This window comes from Dendropsophus ebraccatus, chromosome 15 (genome assembly GCF_027789765.1).
Source record: "Dendropsophus ebraccatus isolate aDenEbr1 chromosome 15, aDenEbr1.pat, whole genome shotgun sequence".
Taxonomy (NCBI): domain Eukaryota; kingdom Metazoa; phylum Chordata; class Amphibia; order Anura; family Hylidae; genus Dendropsophus; species Dendropsophus ebraccatus.
The window spans coordinates 71620755-71640050 of record NC_091468.1 but is presented as its reverse complement, the minus strand read 5'-3'; positions in this window follow the sequence as shown (position 1 = coordinate 71640050).

The following is a 19296-nucleotide window of genomic DNA, read 5'->3' as shown; positions in this document are numbered from 1 at the left end:
ATAATGGAGAGGAACCCCGAGCTCAGCCGTATAATGGAGAGGAACCCCGAGCTCAGCGGTATAATGGAGAGGAGCACCGAGCTCAGCGGTATAATGGAGAGGAACCCCGAGCTCAGCGGTATAATGGAGAGGAGCACCGAGCTCAGCGGTATAATGGAGAGGAACCCCGAGCTCAGCGGTATAATGGAGAGGAGCACCGTGCTCAGCGGTATAATGGAGAGGAGCACCGAGCTCAGCGGTATAATGGAGAGGAGCACCGAGCTCAGCGGTATAATGGAGAAGACCCCCAAGCTCAGCGGTATAATGGAGAGGAACCCCAAGCTCAGCGGTATAATGGAGAGGAGCACCGAGCTCAGCGCTATAATGGAGAGGAGCACCGAGCTCAGCGGTATAATGGAGAAGAGCACCGAGCTCAGCGCTATAATGGAGAGGAGCACCGAGCTCAGCGCTATAATGGAGAGGAACACCGAGCTCAGCGGTATAATGGAGAGGAGCACCGAGCTCAGCCGTATAATGGAGAGGAGCACTGAGCTCAGCGGTATAATGGAGAGGAACCCCGAGCTCAGCGGTATAATGGAGAGGAGCACCGAGCTCAGCGGTATAATGGAGAGGAGCACCGAGCTCAGCGGTATAATGGAGAGGAGCACTGAGCTCAGCGGTATAATGGAGAAGAACACCGAGCTCAGGGGTATAATGGAGAAGAACACCGAGCTCAGCGGTATAATGGAGAGGAGCACCGAGCTCAGCGGTATAATGGAGAAGAACACCGAGCTCAGCAGTATAATGGAGAGGAGCACCGAGCTCAGCGGTATAATGGAGAGGAGCACCGAGCTCAGACGTATAATGGAGAGGAGCACCGAGCTCAGACGTATAATGGAGAGGAGCACCGAGCTCAGCGGTATAATGGAGAGGAGCACCGAGCTCAGCGGTATAATGGAGAAGAACACCGAGCTCAGCAGTATAATGGAGAGGAGCACCGAGCTCAGCAGTATAATGGAGAGGAGCACCGAGCTCAGCGGTATAATGGAGAAGAACACCGAGCTCAGTGGTATAATGGAGAGGAGCACCGAGCTCAGCGGTATAATGGAGAGGAGCACCGAGCTCAGCGGTATAATGCAGAAGAACACCGAGCTCAGCAGTATAATGGAGAGGAGCACCGAGCTCAGCGGTATAATGGAGAGGAGCACCGAGCTCAGCGGTATAATGGAGAAGAGCACCGAGCTCAGCGGTATAATGGAGAGGAGCACCGAGCTCAGCGGTATAATGGAGAGGAGCACCGAGCTCAGCGGTATAATGGAGAAGAGCACCGAGCTCAGCGGTATAATGGAGAGGAGCACCGAGCTCAGCGGTATAATGGAGAGGAGCACCGAGCTCAGCGCTATAATGGAGAGGAGCACCGAGCTCAGACGTATAATGGAGAGGAGCACCGAGCTCAGCGGTATAATGGAGAGGAGCACCGAGCTCAGCGGTATAATGGAGAGGAGCACCGAGCTCAGCGGTATAATGGAGAAGAGCACCGAGCTCAGCGGTATAATGGAGAAGAGCATCGAGCTCAGCGGTATAATGGAGAGGAGCACCGAGCTCAGCGGTATAATGGAGAAGAGCATCGAGCTCAGCGGTATAATGGAGAGGAGCACCGAGCTCAGCGGTATAATGGAGAAGAGCACCGAGCTCAGCGGTATAATGGAGAAGAGCACCGAGCTCAGCGGTATAATGGAGAAGAGCATCGAGCTCAGCGGTATAATGGAGAGGAGCACCGAGCACAGCGGTATAATGGAGAAGAACACCGAGCTCAGCGGTATAATGGAGAGGAGCACCGAGCTCAGCGGTATAATGGAGAAGAACACCGAGCTCAGCGGTATAATGGAGAAGAACACCGAGCTCAGCGGTATAATGGAGAGGAGCACCGAGCTCAGCGGTATAATGGAGAGGAGCACCGAGCTCAGCGGTATAATGGAGAGGAGCACCGAGCTCAGCGGTATAATGGAGAGGAGCACCGAGCTCAGCGGTATAATGGAGAGGAGCACCGAGCTCAGCGGTATAATGGAGAGGAGCACCGAGCACAGCGGTATAATGGAGAGGAGCACCGAGCTCAGCGGTATAATGGAGAAGAGCACCGAGCTCAGCGGTATAATGGAGAAGAGCACCGAGCTCAGCGGTATAATGGAGAAGAGCACCGAGCTCAGCGGTATAATGGAGAAGAGCATCGAGCTCAGCGGTATAATGGAGAGGAGCACCGAGCACAGCGGTATAATGGAGAAGAACACCGAGCTCAGGGGTATAATGGAGAGGAGCACCGAGCTCAGCGGTATAATGGAGAGGAGCACCGAGCTCAGCGGTATAATGGAGAAGAGCACTGAGCTCAGCGGTATAATGGAGAAGAGCACCGAGCTCAGCGGTATAATGGAGAGGAGCACCGAGCTCAGCGGTATAATGGAGAAGAGCGATGTGCACACAGGCCGGGCCATGCATCTGCTGCGGATTCTCTGCTGGACACAGGCTGCACACGTCTTACACAACACCCATCCGACTTCCTGCCCCCGCTCTGTACTGATGAGGGGCAGATGGGCAGGCTTTCCTTTTGGAGAGATCCCCAGTCATGTTCTCAGACTCCTAGCCGCAGGAAAACACTGACATGAAGGGGAAGCATCAGCTGCTTAGCATATGTGTCTACACAGAAGTCCCCATGGAGGATGATGACCCCCTCCTCAAGGAAAAATATTACCCTTTATATAGCAGCCCTATAGACGTACAATGGAGCTGCCTGACTAATGTTATTTAAAAAATAATGAAATAAAACTTTTAACAGGTTATCAGACTTGTCACAACTTATTGAAGATCCCACCAGGTTTCACTGCTGGCACCAACTTAGATATAGTCAGAGAGTCAGACGGCCGGCGAGTGGATAGCACTGCTGCCGCCTCCTCTCCATATATATATACAGTATATATATATATATATATATATATATATATATATATATCTCCTTATCCCAGCGGGTGTCCCAGCCATATTGGAAGTATCTCCAAAAGGCGCTGTTGAACTTTCGTTTTTTAGTATGTCTAATGACCTGTCAAAAGTTATATTTGCTAACATTTACTCTTGAAGGTTTTCTCTTTAAGAATGTGAAAAAATGCCACAAAACACCCAAAAGAAAACTGCCATTGTTATACTGAATATAGCTTTATAGTGTTTGAACATAGCCCTAACTTGGTCCACCAGGTTTTCCATATATAGTATATATATATCAGGATTACTATTATATATATATCAGGATCACTGGCCCCCATCTATTCTGGGAGGAAGCTGCTGTCTCTGTATCTATCTCTGTTGATTTTGCATTTGGTTCCTGTAATATGATTCCTTGTTCTTCAGACTTTGCTGATCTTAGAGCAGTTGCAGAATCTTGTGAGCAGCTGTTTTCCTTGACCCTGTGTGATGATCTGCGGAACCCCGGGTGACATTCATTGCTGGGATTCCTGGGCTGGGGGTCTTCCCTATCATACACCAGGGACATCATACACCAGGGACATCATACGCCAGGGACATCATACACCAGGGACATCATACACCAGGGACATCATACACCGGGGACGTCACACACCAGGGACATCATACACCAGGGACATCATACACCAGGGACATCATACACCAGGGACATCATACACCAGGGACATCAGGGACATCATACAACAGGGACATCATACGCCAAGGACATCATACACCAGGGACGTCATACACCAGGGACGTCATACACCAGGGACATCATACACCAGGGACATCATACGCCAGGGACGTCATACACCAGGGACATCATACGCCAGGGACATCATACACCAGGGACATCATACGCCAGGGACATCATACCCCAGGGACGTCACACACCAGGGGCGTCATACACCAGGGACGTCATACTGTACACCAGGGACGTCACACGCCAAGGACATCATACACCAGGGACATCATACACTAGGGACGTCATACACCAGGGACGTCACACACCAGGGACGTCACACGCCAGGGACATCACACACCAGGGACATCATACACCAGGGACCTCATACACCAGGGACCTCATACACCACGGACATCATACACCAGGGACGTCATACACCAGGGACATCATACACCAGGGACGTCACACGCCAAGGACATCATACACCAGGGACATCATACACCAGGGACGTCATACACCAGGGACATCATACACCAGGGACATCATACACCAGGGACGTCACACGCCAGGGACATCATACACCAGGGACATCATACACCAGGGACCTCATACACCAGGGACCTCATACACCACAGACATCATACACCAGGGACATCATACACCAGGGACGTCACACGCCAGGGACATCATACGCCAGGGACGTCATACGTCAGGGACATCATACACCAGGGACATCATACACCAGGGACATCATACACCAGGGACGTCACACGCCAGGGACATCATACGCCAGGGACGTCATACGCCAGGGACGTCATACGTCAGGGACATCATACACCAGGGACATCATACGCCAGGGACGTCACACGCCAGGGACATCATACACCAGTCATACACCAGGGACATCATACGCCAGGGACATCATACGCCAGGGACATCATACGCCAGGGACATCATACGCCAGGGACGTCATATGCCAGGGACGTCATACGCCAGGGACGTCATACACCAGGGACGTCATACGCCAGGGACGTCATACACCAGGGACGTCATACGCCAGTACTCATCCAAATAGCTAGGGCCCTTACATCTCTATGTGAAACCACTGAAGTCTTTTGATGACCTTTATATAAAACCTATAGCTGGATTATTAGTTCTGCGTTCCAGAAAGAAGGTTTTTATGACAATTTATATAACATTATCATTTTACAAATAGTAAAAAGTCTTTGTTCTGCACCTGTGTAAGGACCATGTTACACGACCGAATGCACTGTGTAAGCAAACCTATTACACGGCTCGATAATCGTGCGGCAAGGGCTGTATATATCACAATCACTGACCGACAATCACTGACCGACAATCACTGACCGACAATCACTGACCGAGATGGGACAGCGCTGCACATGCGTGGAGAACGGCCATAGCCTAGTCACTGGTCAGTGTCCGCGACCTCACTGGACATGTAATAAAGACGATATTACATTTATTACGGGACTGGTGAGTGCCACAATTCCTCTTCTATGCTTTATTGGATGACTTGTCTTCTATTGCTGAGTAACAGCGCCTGTAGTGGTGCCGGGGTCTCCTGTTAGCGGTTTGCAGACGATACGCCCCTGTTCACATATGTCGGTGGTGCCGGGAGTTGTGCTCTTGTATTTCATACATCCAATAGGCAGAGATACAAAAGCTTCTATTATTCACCCAATGTTGTATCCAGGCCCGGATTGGTAATCTGGCGGGCCGGGCAAATGCCCGCTGGGCCGCCAGATTACCAGTCAGTGGGGCCGCTGGTCCTGCTGTAAACTTGCATCGGCCCTCTGCAGTGGCTGAGAGAACAGTGTGGCCGGCCGCCGCGCTGTTCTCTCAGCCTCTGCCAGTGTGACTGGGCCGGAATATTCCTCCCCTGCTCCCCCCTCCCCTCTGCCTACTTCCCTATACCTCAGCATAACGGAGGTGCCGCACAGGCCGTCTGCTTCAACTTCCTCTCTCACATCTGACGTCATTTCCTGCAGGGGATCAGCTTCCTGGAGGAGAGAGGAGAAGAAGTTGCCCCACGCTGCAGCACTGAGAGGCTGCCGAGGTGTCAGTCAGAGGGGGGCCCGGGCCTGTCATCTGCCCCCTGCTGGGCTGTGTGAGGAAGCAACCAAGTCTCCCTCCCCCTCACAGTGATTTCATCATCTCCTTCCTGCTCTGCAGTCGGAGGGGCAGGGGAGAACCATGCTGGCTGTGAGGGAGGAGGACCTGCCAGGACCAGAGAACTAAGGAGCTTAGTGATGAGAAGTAAGTGATTGTATGTGTAAGTGTGTTACTATATGGAGTGTGTTCAAGTGTGTAATGTACACAGTATATGTGTGTTCAGTATATAGTGTATGCATGCCTCTATTATGCTTATGATGTATGTATATGTGTGTACAGTATATAGTGTATACATGCCTCTGTAGTATGTGTATGATGTATGTATATGTGTGTACAGTATATAGTGTATACATGCCTCTTGTATGTTTATGATGTATGTATATGTGTGTTCAGTATATAGTGTATGCATGCCTCTAGTATGCTTATAATGTATGTATATGTGTGTACAGTATATAGTGTATGCATGCCTCTAGTATGTGTATGATGTATGTATATGTGTGTACAGTATATAGTGTATGCATGCCTCTGTAGTATGTTTATGATGTATGAATATATGTATAGTGTGTGTGTAGATGTGTGAATAGTGTATACATGCCTCTGTAGTATGTTTATGATGTATCAATATATGTATAGTGTGTGTGTGTGTGTGTGTGTAGATGTGTGAATAGTGTATACGTGCCTCTGTAGTATGTTTATGTATCAATATATGTATAGTGTGTTTGTGTATTTGTATGTACAGTTTATAGTGTATACATGCTTCTGTAGTATGCTTATGATATATTGTATGCATGTATGTGCAGTAGGCATATGTGTATATAATTTTATGTTTGTACAGAATGTTCTCATATATGATATGCATGTGTATAATAAAATTGTTCCTTCTTATTCTGACATATTGCACATACAGTATTACATATTTTTTGTATATGCAATATGGCAGAATATGAAAACACATTTTTTGTATGAAGGAGATGCTGTCCTAGTTTATAGTCTCCATTGTGTGACAGGGATGCCATGGGTTGGTTGTAGTGTGCCCATCCCAGGGTATCGGCAGTACACAGCGCTACAGAAAGTGTATGCTGCCAGTGTTAGACACATTGCGCTGACATGTGACCATACCTGAACTGTAGCGTCAGCACAATCTGTTTAATGCCGGCTACATGTGTACGTACGTATGTATATATATATATGTATGTATGCACAGTGTGTGCTGGGTGTTTACACCACTGGAATAATCTGTAATAATCTGTAGTTAAAGGGGTAGTGCGGCGGTAAACAATTATTCACAGAATAACACACATTACAAAGTTATACAACTTTGTAATGTATGTTATGTCTGTGAATGGCCCCCTTCCCCGTGTCCCACCACCCCCACCTGTGTACCCGGAAGTGTGGTGCGCTATACATTACCTGTCACGTGCCGACTCGTCTCCGATCTTCAGTCATCAGATGCTCAGCCGCGATTGGCTGAGCACAGTTATGCTCAGCCAATCGCGGCTGAGCATCTGGAGACACTGAAGAGGGTGGCCGGCACTCAGGACGGTCGGAGGGATTCGGCCCGGCCGTCCGAAGACGACATCGCTGACTGAAGATCGGAGACGAGTCGCCACGTGACAGGTATGTATAGCGCACCACACTTCCGGGTACACGGGTGGGGGTGGTGGGACACGGGAAAATGGGCCATTCACAGACATAACATACATTACAAAGTTGTATAACTTTGTAATGTGTGTTATTCTGTGAATAATTGTTTACCGCCGCACTACCCCTTTAAATGTGACTGTAAATATATGTAGGATTCCATAGACAAAAGTCCAGCACTTTCTTCCTATGTAATTATATTCACATCTTTATTGTAACTCCCTGATACAAGACGCCATCACCATCACATGATGCAGTTGTTGGTAACAAGGGTGTCTTACATTATGGATCTGTTATGAAGCTGTGAATTCTAATACACCAGAACGAGGTGCTGGACTTTTGTCTGTCAGGCTATGTTCACACACACTTTTTTGAGCCATAAGCCGCATTCACACGTTCCGTGTTCTGCACGGAACATGAATGTGGAATGCCTGTAACGGACTCTCCCCCGCCCGGACAGCATCTGTGATAAGATGCTGGGAGCGGGGGAACTGTACAGATATGCGCCGCACTGTAATGACAAAGCCGCACGGCTGCTTCATTACAGCATATCTGTACAGTTCGGGTCCGTTACAGGCATTTCACGTCCGTGTTCTGTGCAGAACACGGAACGTGTGAATGCGACCATACAGTAGCTGCTCATAAAGTCCTAAAAGGTCCATAACAGTTTATTATGTTCAATTAAACTTGATATTAAAATGGCTGTTTGCGCACACATGTAGTGACTTTATGGTCATAATCATCACTACAGAATTTAACCCTTAGACGACCCAGGGCGTATAGTTACGCCATGGAAGTCTGTCCCCAGACGACCTAGGGCGTAACTGTACGCCCTGGGTGTTTCTCACGCTATGAAGCGTGCTCCGGAGCGGAGCGCGCTTCATAGCAGGTGGGGGCCGGCTGCAATCAGCAGCCGGGACCTCACCGGTAATGACACGCTGCAGCGATCGCGCTGCCGCGTGTCATTAACTCCTTAACCGCCGCGATCGCGGCGCGACCGCGGCGTTTAAGTGTAAGTGACAGGGGGAGTCCCCTGTTACTTACCGATCGGGACCCCCGCAGTGTGACTGCGGGGGTCCCGATCGGTAAAACGGGCCGCCGGAGGTCTCTCACCTGCCTCCGTGCGGTCCGATCGGCGATCTGCTACACTAAGCCTGCACAGGCAGGCTCAATGAGCAGAGCGCCGATAACACTGATCAATGCTATGCCTATGGCATAGCATTCATCAGTGTAAAAATCCAAGTAGTGAATGTAAAAGTCCCCCAAAGGGACTTCAAATGTGTAAAAAAAAAAAAGTTAAAAACACTAACACACTACCCCGAAACCCCTCCCCCAATAAAAGTTGAAATCACCCCCCTTTCCCATTATATAAATAAAACATATAAAAATAAATAAATAGATAAACATATAATATACCGTAGCGTGCGTAATTGTCCGATCTATTAAAATATAACAAGCGTCATTGCGAACGGTAAACGGCGTACACGAAAAGAGGGAAAAAAGTGCGCGGATTACCGATTTTATGTTACATTATATATATAAAAAAATTAATAAAAAGTGATCAAAACGTCCGATCTTCACAAATATGGTATTAATAAAAACTAGAGATCATGGCGGAAAAAATTACACCCCATACAGCCCCGTAGGTGAAAAAATAAAACCGTTATAAGCGTCACAATAGTCCCATTTTATTTATAATTAATTGCCAAAAAAAAGGATTTCATTTAAAAAAAATATATAACATTAGAGAATCTGCGTAAACCTGCATATGGTTGTGTTCGGACTGACCTATAGAGTAATGGTATCATGTCGCTTTTACCATATAGTGCATTACGTAGACACAGGAACCCCCCAAACGTTACCATATTGCATTCTTTTTTGCGATTTCACCAATTTATATCTTCATAAATAATATATTTGGAATTCCATCATACATGTTATGGTAAAATGAATGACGCCATTACAAAGTACAACTATTCCTGTAACAAATAAGCCCTTACATGGCCTGTAGATAAAAAACTGAAAGTGCTGGAGCTCTTAGAAGGGGAGGAGGGAAAAACGGAAACACTAAGATCAAAATTTGCGCGGTCCACTGGGTCATTTTGGGCCTGGTCCTCAAAGGGTTAAAAGGATAATCCAGAATTAGAAAAACATGGTTGTTTTCTTCCAAAAACAGCGCCACCCTGTCCTCAGGTTGTGTGTGTTATTGTATTAGAACTCAGCTCCATTCACTTCCCTGGAAATAAGCTGCCTCTTTGCAAAGTGACACTAGTTGAGGGGCTATGCAGCTTTTAATATATCATCTGGTCATCAGTATTGTTCTATGGATAGTCGTCTGCAGCTACTACAGTATAAGCAGGGCCTGTGTGGGCCGCCATATCCATACAATTCATATATTGGTGACCTGGAGTGTATTTTTAATAGTGTCACCTTCATCTTCATGTTAAATTTATTATTTTATTGGGTATTAACAAACACAAATTTTTAATAATAGGGTCACGTCCAAGGTGTGAGTGGGGCATTGGCCCTTTTGTTAGGGGGGCCCCAGACACTTTGGCAAAGGTTACTTTGTGAAGCAATACACTTGGGTATGATGCTGGAACAAGGATCCTAAAATGTTTGTCTGGTAGATCCTACAGAGGGGAGTCACGGCCGGAGAAGTCTTCATGATAGGCGAGCAAGAAAAAGAGAACAACTTTAGCAAAAACGTCACTTGCAATTCATGCAGAGAAGACGCCTCCTGTAAGTCACTGGATGCAATTGCACTATAAGCACTCCTTTTATAATCATCCTTTTTATTACCAGCTGAAGTGTCACAGTGACAGCCGCAGCATTGCCGTGTATGTAAATCAGTCAGAGCAGAAAGGCTCCTCCTCTGTGACACTTCAGCTGGTAAAGAAAAAGGATGATTATTAAAATTTACCCTGGACTAAAAGTCCTGTCACTGATACTGTATCTCCCCCGCACCTTTCTACAGCTCTGTACCTAGTATGGACCTCACAGATTCCCGTACATACCTAATCTATTGCGGATTTGGTGCTGCTGAAATACATAAATATGCACAAAAGATTTTTTCTTTTTTATGTGTTGATGGTAGGGTTCAATATTTAAGGAAGTAGTGAGTAGTGAGTAGAATTCGCTACAGCATGTATAGTACAATGCTATCTCTAATTTATAAGGAAGGATATGGTATGTGGGCTGCTGAGGTTTGAGTGCCAGGGCTGATTTTAAGTCCCAGTCCGGCCCTGGTTGTATCCCACCCTCCTGCACCGTTCTGTAATGTACTGGGACCTGCACTGGGATTAGTTCACTTTAGGTCACAACTAGACCTTTATATACAGCAGAATCTTATTGGAGATACAAGAACTCGTCATTCGTGATTTGTAAGACACAATAGTAATAGATATAGAAACATGCGGGGTCGGCTCTGTCTACAGAAGTTTAGATATGTGCAGTATTACTAGAAGCCTATAGAAATGTTTGTATTACAGCCCCATAAAATTCCTCAATAAACCTTTAAGACGCGTTTTCAGCCGTATAAGATTTCACTCATAGACACCAGCATGTTCAGCTGCTCAGCTCCTGAAGGTTATATGCCGCCATCTTGGTCTCTTTCATATCCCTCATCTCCCCATAAACCTTCAAAGCTTCTGGTACAGTATATGATATCATATTGGTATATAGTATATGGTATCATACTGGTATATGGTATCATATTGGTATATAGTATATGGTATCATATTGGTATATGGTATGTGGTATCATATTGGTATATAGTATATGGTATATGGTATCATACTGGTATATGGTATCATATTGGTATATGGTATTATACTGGTATATGGTATCTTATTGGTTTATGGTATATGCTATCATACTGGCATATGGTATATGTTATCATATTTGTATATGGTATCATACTGGTATACGGTATCATACTGCTATATAGTATATGGTATCATATTGGTATATGGTATTATACTGGTATATGGTATCATATTGGTATTAGGGATGAGTGAACCGGCCGAGGTTGGGGTTCGTATGAACCTGAACTCTCGGCTTCTGATTCCCGCTATCTGCAGCCTCCGTGGAGAGGGTGGATACAGCCGGAGGACCGCCTATGGCTATGGCTGTATCCCAGTTTTCCAGGCGGTCCTCAGGTTGTATCCACCCTCTCCACGGAGCGGACAGACAGCGGGAATCGGAAGCCGATAGTTCAGGTTCATACAAACCCCCATCCTCGGCCGGTTCGCTCATCCCTAATTGGTATACGGTATATAGTATCATATTGTCTGTGATTCACATCACATTACGGATGGTTCTGTCCACCACTGATCCAAACTACATGAAGGTTGGGCCTTAGCAAATGTCCATAGCCTGTCCTAGATACATAGATCCTGAGTAGAGATGAGCGAACCGGGTTTGAGTCGATCCGAACCCGAATGTTTGACATTTGATTAGCGGCGGCTGCTGAACTTGGATAAAGCTCTAAGGTTGTCTGGAAAACATGGATACAGCCAATGACTATATCCATGATTTCCACATAGCCTTAGGGCTTTATCCAACTTCAGCAGCCACCGCTAATCAAATGCTGAAGGTTCGGGTTCGGATGGACTCCAGCTGCTCCAGGTTCGCTCATCTCTAATCCTGAGTGTTGAAGCGTTACTGTCACATAGAAAGTTCTGCTTGTGGTCTGAGGCCCCAAATACACGGAGTGATTATCAGGCAGAATCAGACAGATGTAATAAAGACAACAAAGAAAATGAAGCCATCGTCCCCTCATCCGCTGATCGCTGTCTTTCAACAAGTTTAAAAATCATCAGCCGCCGGCCGTGCATGGCTCTGTATAATAAGTGATGCACGGCCGACAGCTGATTAGGGTGGTGGATAAGTGGTACTCCGGTGTCAGTATATAGATCATAATAAAGATTGGGGAGACTTATCAAACTGGTGTAAAGTAGACTTGGCCCAGTTGCCCCTAGCAACCAATCAGATTCCACATTTTATTTTCCAAGGAATCTATGAAGAATGAAAAGTGGAATCTGATTGGTTGTTAGGGGCAACTGGGCCAAGTCTACTTTACACTGCTTTAATGACTCTCCCTGCTTACCTCTCTGCACTCCCCCAGTGTCTTTTTCCTGGCTCCCCCCTGCTATCAATGGCGGCCGCAGATGAATCCGTCTCTGCAGTGACAGCCGCTTAGCCAAACACTGACTGAGATGGGACAGCGCTGCGGTCTGTGAATGGCTGAGCAGGCCAGCGTGGCAGAGAGGGGCTCATCTATGGCAGTGGTGGCCGTGGTCAGCGTGGGACACAGGGGCAGCGGGGAGAGGTAAGTATAATCTTTATTATTTTCTCTATATTGATGCCAGAGCAGATTGGCGCTCGCTTAGCCTGCACATTGGCTGTAACAGGTCGTGGAGGGGTCAGCAGTCACACCTGGGCACATAATGAGCCCATCATCCATTATTAGTAGAGAGCCCCTTCCATCAACAATCACACTACCTGATAGATAACACAAGATCATGTGATAAAAAAGTAAGTAAAACACGTCTGCTGTACTTCTCGATAATGAGAACCGAATAGAAGAGATGTCGGCTGTATCTACTACACCCACTCCTCCATAGTGTGAGATTTCCTGCTGTATATAGGCCCGAGGCGGCTGGAGGCCATCCGAGACAAAGGGACCTGCGGCTTACTGCTCGCTGCAATGTTTCTTCTCATCGTGTATTCTGTCTCTCTCCATTGTGTATGTGAGAGAACATGGGTGTGACTGGAATCATAAAATCACAAAGAGAAACAGATCTGCCCTAATGGGTCCTGAGAGCCGCTTCTTGTCAGCGATTCCTGCCAGAACAATGTAGTCAGAGATCACATATATTATACGTGATGGCCGGATACATTACAGATACAGAGCCATTGCGTCCTGCAAAACAAACCTACAGGTGCAGACAATGGATCCCAGGTAGTTACTGGTGCTGGTATATAGAGATGAGCGAATTTACAGTACAAACATTGTCACCTCTGTCCATGCCAGGAACTGTCCAGAGCAGCAGCAAATCCCCATAGAAAACCTCTCCTGCCCTGGACAGTTCCTGACATGGACAGAGGGGGGCAGCAGAGAGCACTGTGTCAGACTGGAGAGAATACATCACTTCCTGCAGGACCTACAGCAGCTGATAAGGCAAATCTGTACAACTTTCTGACATCAATGGTTTAAAATTTTAAAAAATTCACCAGAGTTGCTTTAGTGGGAGTTTTTTTGGATGAATAATAAAGATTATTCTCTTCTGAGTAGATTTGGACGGTGCAGATTTTTCCCTTTCCTCAGTCCTATGATTTCTCAGTCATTTATTCCACATAGATCCGGGCTTGTTCTCTACCCCCATCCCCCCATCCCCCTAAGACCTTAATATTACATAAGAAGCCGCATTGTTCTGTAATATTTACCAGGATCCTAAATGGCCATAAAGCGTCTCTCTGGGCGGCTGCGTAGAGTAAAGGAAACCAAAGCGCATCGATTCACCCGGTATTACAACATGTCCTTTTAGGGCTGAATATAGAACATAGAGCTCCTCTCTGTATACTCATCCGGAACTTTCCATTTATATGCAAAAAAATGTCAGCTGAGCAGCAGCACCTGGACTAAGGGTGACGAGGAGGGGGCTGAGATTTAAGGGTGGAATGGTAGACGTAGGATCCTACTACACAGCCTGATGGAGGCCCGATCAATTTATTACACAGAGCAATAATCGGCCAGATCGGGCAGATTCGGCCAATTATCTCTCTGTGTAATAGGGCCCTAAGGACCGCATTAGACGGCCTAGTCAATGATGTAAGCGAGTGCTAACTCTGAAGCATATCTTCCTGGCTTCTGCCTGATCCCACAGCCACTGCGAGTACTGAAGATCCCAGCTAATGACTGACGGAGCGGCCTGTCAGGGGCGTAACTAGGATTCACAGGGTCCCATAGCAAAAAAATGTAAGCCCCCCCCCCTCCCATACACACAACACAAAGCACTGCACATATATATATATATATATATATAGGCTCTGTGATGTGGCCAAAAAATAAAATCCTGCCTGCAGCCACAAGAGTGACTGGCAGAGTAGAGAGCCAATGGCTGCTTGCTCTGTCAGTCCACTGTATCCAGGAAGGACAGGAAAGTATGCAGAAGCCAGAAAGGACAGGGAAGCGGGCAGAAGCCAGGAGGATACCGGGGAGCGGGCAGAAGCCAGGAAGACACCGGGGAGCAGGCAGAAGCCAGGAAGACACCGGGGAGCAGGCAGAAGCCAGGAAGACACCGGGGAGCAGGCAGAAGCCAGGAAGATACCGGGGAGCGGGCAGAGGCCAGGAAGATACCGGGGAGCGGGCAGAGGCCAGGAAGATACCGGGGAGCGGGCAGAAGCCAGGAAGATACCGGGGAGCGGGCAGAAGCCAGGAAGATACCGGGGAGCGGGCAGAAGCCAGGAAGATACCGGGGAGCGGGCAGAAGCCAGGAAGGACAGGGAAGTATGCAGAAGCCAGGAAGATACCGGGGAGCGGGCAGAGGCCAGGAAGATACCGGGGAGCGGGCAGAAGCCAGGAAGATACCGGGGAGCGGGCAGAAGCCAGAAAGGACAGGGAAGCAGGCAGAAGCCAGGAAGACACCGGGGAGCAGGCAGAAGCCAGGAAGATACCGGGGAGCGGACAGAAGCCAGGAAGGCACCAGGGAGCAGTCAGAGGCCAGGAAGATACCGGGGAGCGGGCAGAGGCCAGGAAGATACCGGGGAGTGGGCAGAGGCCAGGAAGATACCGGGGAGCGGGCAGAAGCCAGGAAGATACCGGGGAGCGGGCAGAGGCCAGGAAGATACCGGGGAGCGGGCAGAGGCCAGGAAGATACCGGGGAGCGGGCAGAAGCCAGGAAGATACCGGGGAGCGGGCAGAAGCCAGGAAGGTACAGGGAAGTGTGCAGAAGCCAGGAAAGTACAGGGTAGCGGGCAGAAGCCAGGAAGGCACCGGAGAGCAGGCAGAAGGCAGGAAGACAAGAAGGAATGGGCAGAAGCCAGGAAGGCACAGGGGAGCAGGCAGAAGCCAGGAAGACACCGGGGAGCAGGCAGAAGCCAGGAAGGCACAGGGGAGTGGGCAGAAGCCAGGAAGACACCGGGGAGCAGGCAGAAGCCAGGAAGGCACAGGGGAGTGGGCAGAAGCCAGGAAGACACCGGGGAGCAGGCAGAAGCCAGGAAGACACCGGGGAATGGGCAGAAGCCAGAAAGATACTGGGGAATGGGCAGAAGCCAGGAAGGCATAGGGGAGTGGGCAGAAGCCAGGAAGCTTATACTTCAGGTGACAGGAGGGGGATGTTGAGGCTTAGACTGGGGTGACATATTAAGGAGACTGGATAAATACAGAGTTGAGATGGGAATATCCCTTTAGGTCCCCATACTCCTTCTGTGAGCCTGTCAGTCTCCTCCAGGGGGAACAGGTAAATCAGGGCTTCCCTCTCATCTCCCATAAAGTCCTGGGCGGCTATTACCGGTGTAAGTAGCAGTGTTCCAGTAGCACACAGCTCATGGACGTGGCCAGTATTGCTGTAATGCAGTAACGGTGTGAATATACTCCTATATACTTATAAAGGCAGCTGGACGAGACACATGTGATCAGGTTTCGGTCCCTCCCGTCATATCTCTGTATTGTGGTTATGTGATAAGGATGTTTGGGAACGGAACTAAAGGAAGGAAGTTTGGGAAGGATGGAGTAATAGAAACGTCCAGTAATAAAAGGAAGAAAGACTGGTGAGAAGTGATTAGGAAGCCTTTCATGCCGCCTATCTGGGGCACACACACTAAATGGCAGATTATTACCGTTATCACCGTTAATGAATGATTTATGGTTTCCAAGCAGAGGGAAGCAAATGTACTTTATTAGTGCAAGCCTATGAGAAGCCCAGTGCTAGCCCCAGAGGGGACTTGTGGAGTCTCACATGGTTCCCGGCCCTGGAAAGAGAATGACAGTAAAGAATTCTGCAGCAATAAACCATTGTGGTGGCTTCTAAACCAAATACTTATATTTATAAAGTTATTTTTGCAAGTTATTTTTTTAAACTCTTTTTTTTTTAAGTTCACAATTGTGGCCGCAGAACAAATTTACATTGTAACGAGTGATGACTGTGAAGAGTATTTACCATATACTGATGGAAGCTATGGTTATGAATCAGCCATCGCTGCTGCTTTCATGCTTCATTTGGATTCAATACAATAAAGGAGTAAGCTGACTTTTGTGGCATGGAGAATTGTCTGAACTATTAAAATATAACTATATTGATTCTGTATGGTGAACAGCATATGTGTAAAAAATACCTAACGCCAGAATTGTGTGGTTTTTTTCAGTCACATTGCATCCTAGGGAAAAAAAACCCCCATCATAAAGCTCTGTAGATGGAAACATAAATAACAGAACAGGGCAATGGGAAGCATGTAAAAAAAACAAAGAATGATTAAAACTGGTAATAGGAGAAAAAAGAAAAATTGTAATCATAATGACCCAAAGAAGTTTGATCACATGGTGAACGACATAAAAAGAATGAAATATTTTCAAATTCACAATCTATTGTATCAAAAAACAGAGAGAGTCATTATAAAATACAACGGACGAGGCGGCTCTGCAGATATAAAACAATCACGCCGGATTCTTTGCCTTCTAGATTCTTAACAAGTCATCAGGAAGACGTTGTGCTGCTGCTAGTCTGGACAGGCAGCTTTGCCTCCGGCTTTAATAAAATCAGGTGGAAACATTCCGAAATGTTAAGTGGCGAGCATGTCTGACGGTAGAGGAAATCCTCCATACTAGGACCCTAGAGACTTTGCCTCCTCAGCATGCTGCAGGCCAGGGCCGCACGCCTCATAATAACATCTGTCCGACCAAACTGATCGACTTCACATAGAGACGTCTTTTCTGGGTCCGGGGGGGTGTCACTGACTCATCTGGATATAGAAGCTTTTATGGAGTACAGCCATCTCATTCACAGGACATTACACAATGGCTGTTTGCCTCTGGACTAGAGAAGAAGGATAAGAAACTGTCATTTTTTCCATTGTTATGGAGTAGTCATGATTGTCACAGGGATGTATTGTGTGTATATGTACACAAGACTGAGGATACAGCGTGTGTACATGTGTGTATGCGTGCGGATGTGTGTGTGCATGCGGATGTGCGTGTGTACACGCGCATGCCTCGGGGGCTGATTCTCTGTAGCATCTGAATAGCTGAGCGGAGCCTTGTGTTCATATCTGACCAGCAGTTTGCTCGTTTTGCCTTTTATCACATTATTGGAAAATAGATTCTCATAAATTTGCCCAATATGCACCATAAACCTGACTATATTTACCAGTGAATACCAATGAGCAGTGAATTACCAATATGCAAACCAAGTGAAAAATTTCCCCACCCTCTGCCAGAGGGCTGACATTTACTACATACATGTAGAAAAATATTCATTGACCATTTAGCAAGATCACCCTGTGTAGTATGCAGCCCAGCTAAAGAAGTAGGACATGGCAGCTCGTAAACAGCTCATCTGTTGGAGGAAACATGGCTGCTCCTAAAGGGTTCATCTGCTAGATGAGGACATGGCTGCTTGTAAACAGTTTATCTGCTGGAGGAGGACATGGCTGTTTGTAAAGGGTTCATCTGCTGGAGGGGGACATGGCTGTTTGTAAAGGGTTCATCTGCTGGAGGGGGACATGGCTGTTTGTAAAGGGTTCATCTGCTGGAGGAGGACATGGCTGCTTGTAAACAGTTTATCTGCTGGAGGAGGACATGGCTGTTTGTAAAGGATTCATCTGCTGGAGGGGGACATGCTCGCTCATCGGCTGACCTCTGACTTTAAACATATAAAAAGATAATCCAGCATCAGCCGCACATCTGTGTAATAAGACAACAACTGAGTAAAGGAAATGGCTGCATGAGTATAGAGCTGTGTCATAGGCGCCCATCTAGCCAATACACCATGGAGCGGCCTTTCCAGTAAGAAAAGCAGCTCTGGAGCACAAACTTTTTTCAACAGAAGTAAAATGTGCGGCAAAGGAACATGTGAGCACATCAGAACATATCATGAACATGTCAAATATAACGGGTTCTGCACACATTCCCCCAATCCAGAACACATCATGAACATTGTCCCTGGTGGAACATTCATGTGTATGGAGTAAGCTGGACGGCTATTCAAGGTCTATGGGAAGTAGCCATATTCTTTGGGTTTGTTTGTGTTTTTGTGGATGAGATGTTACAATGGACAATGTATCCAACAATAGAAGCTCATGTAATAGAGAGGGCTACTGGCCACGTTTCGGATGGATCCCCGACTCTTTTCAAGCCTCTGTTTTTTGTTCCCCTCAGCTGCTGGGGATTGCAGTATACAATCAGCTGATTCATTTAAAAAAAGCTGACGGCTAAAAAGAAGGATACCCGTGGATTTAATTGAAAACCTGATCCAGACTCAGCAAAGCTGCCTCTAAGACGTTGCCTCCATCTTTAAGTGGACGTGTTACCTTCTCTGAGTCACTGGATTGTAAGTTACCCCTGTATCCCTGGCTAATTATCTGTATATAACCAGGGAACCCTCACTGTTATGAAAGGCGGCCGTCATTTTTACATAGTGTGAACCCAGCCTTACACTGTTGGTAAGAATATCATATAAAACTAATAGCAGTAACTGTAATAAATACCAATAGAATAATATAAGAAATCTAATGGATAATATTTTGGCGTGATTCGTCCTTACACTACAACTTTATACCAGATCTCACTACAGTAACACAATCTACTGTAAGGACTTTGGCAGCGCTCCGCAGACTTCCTTCCT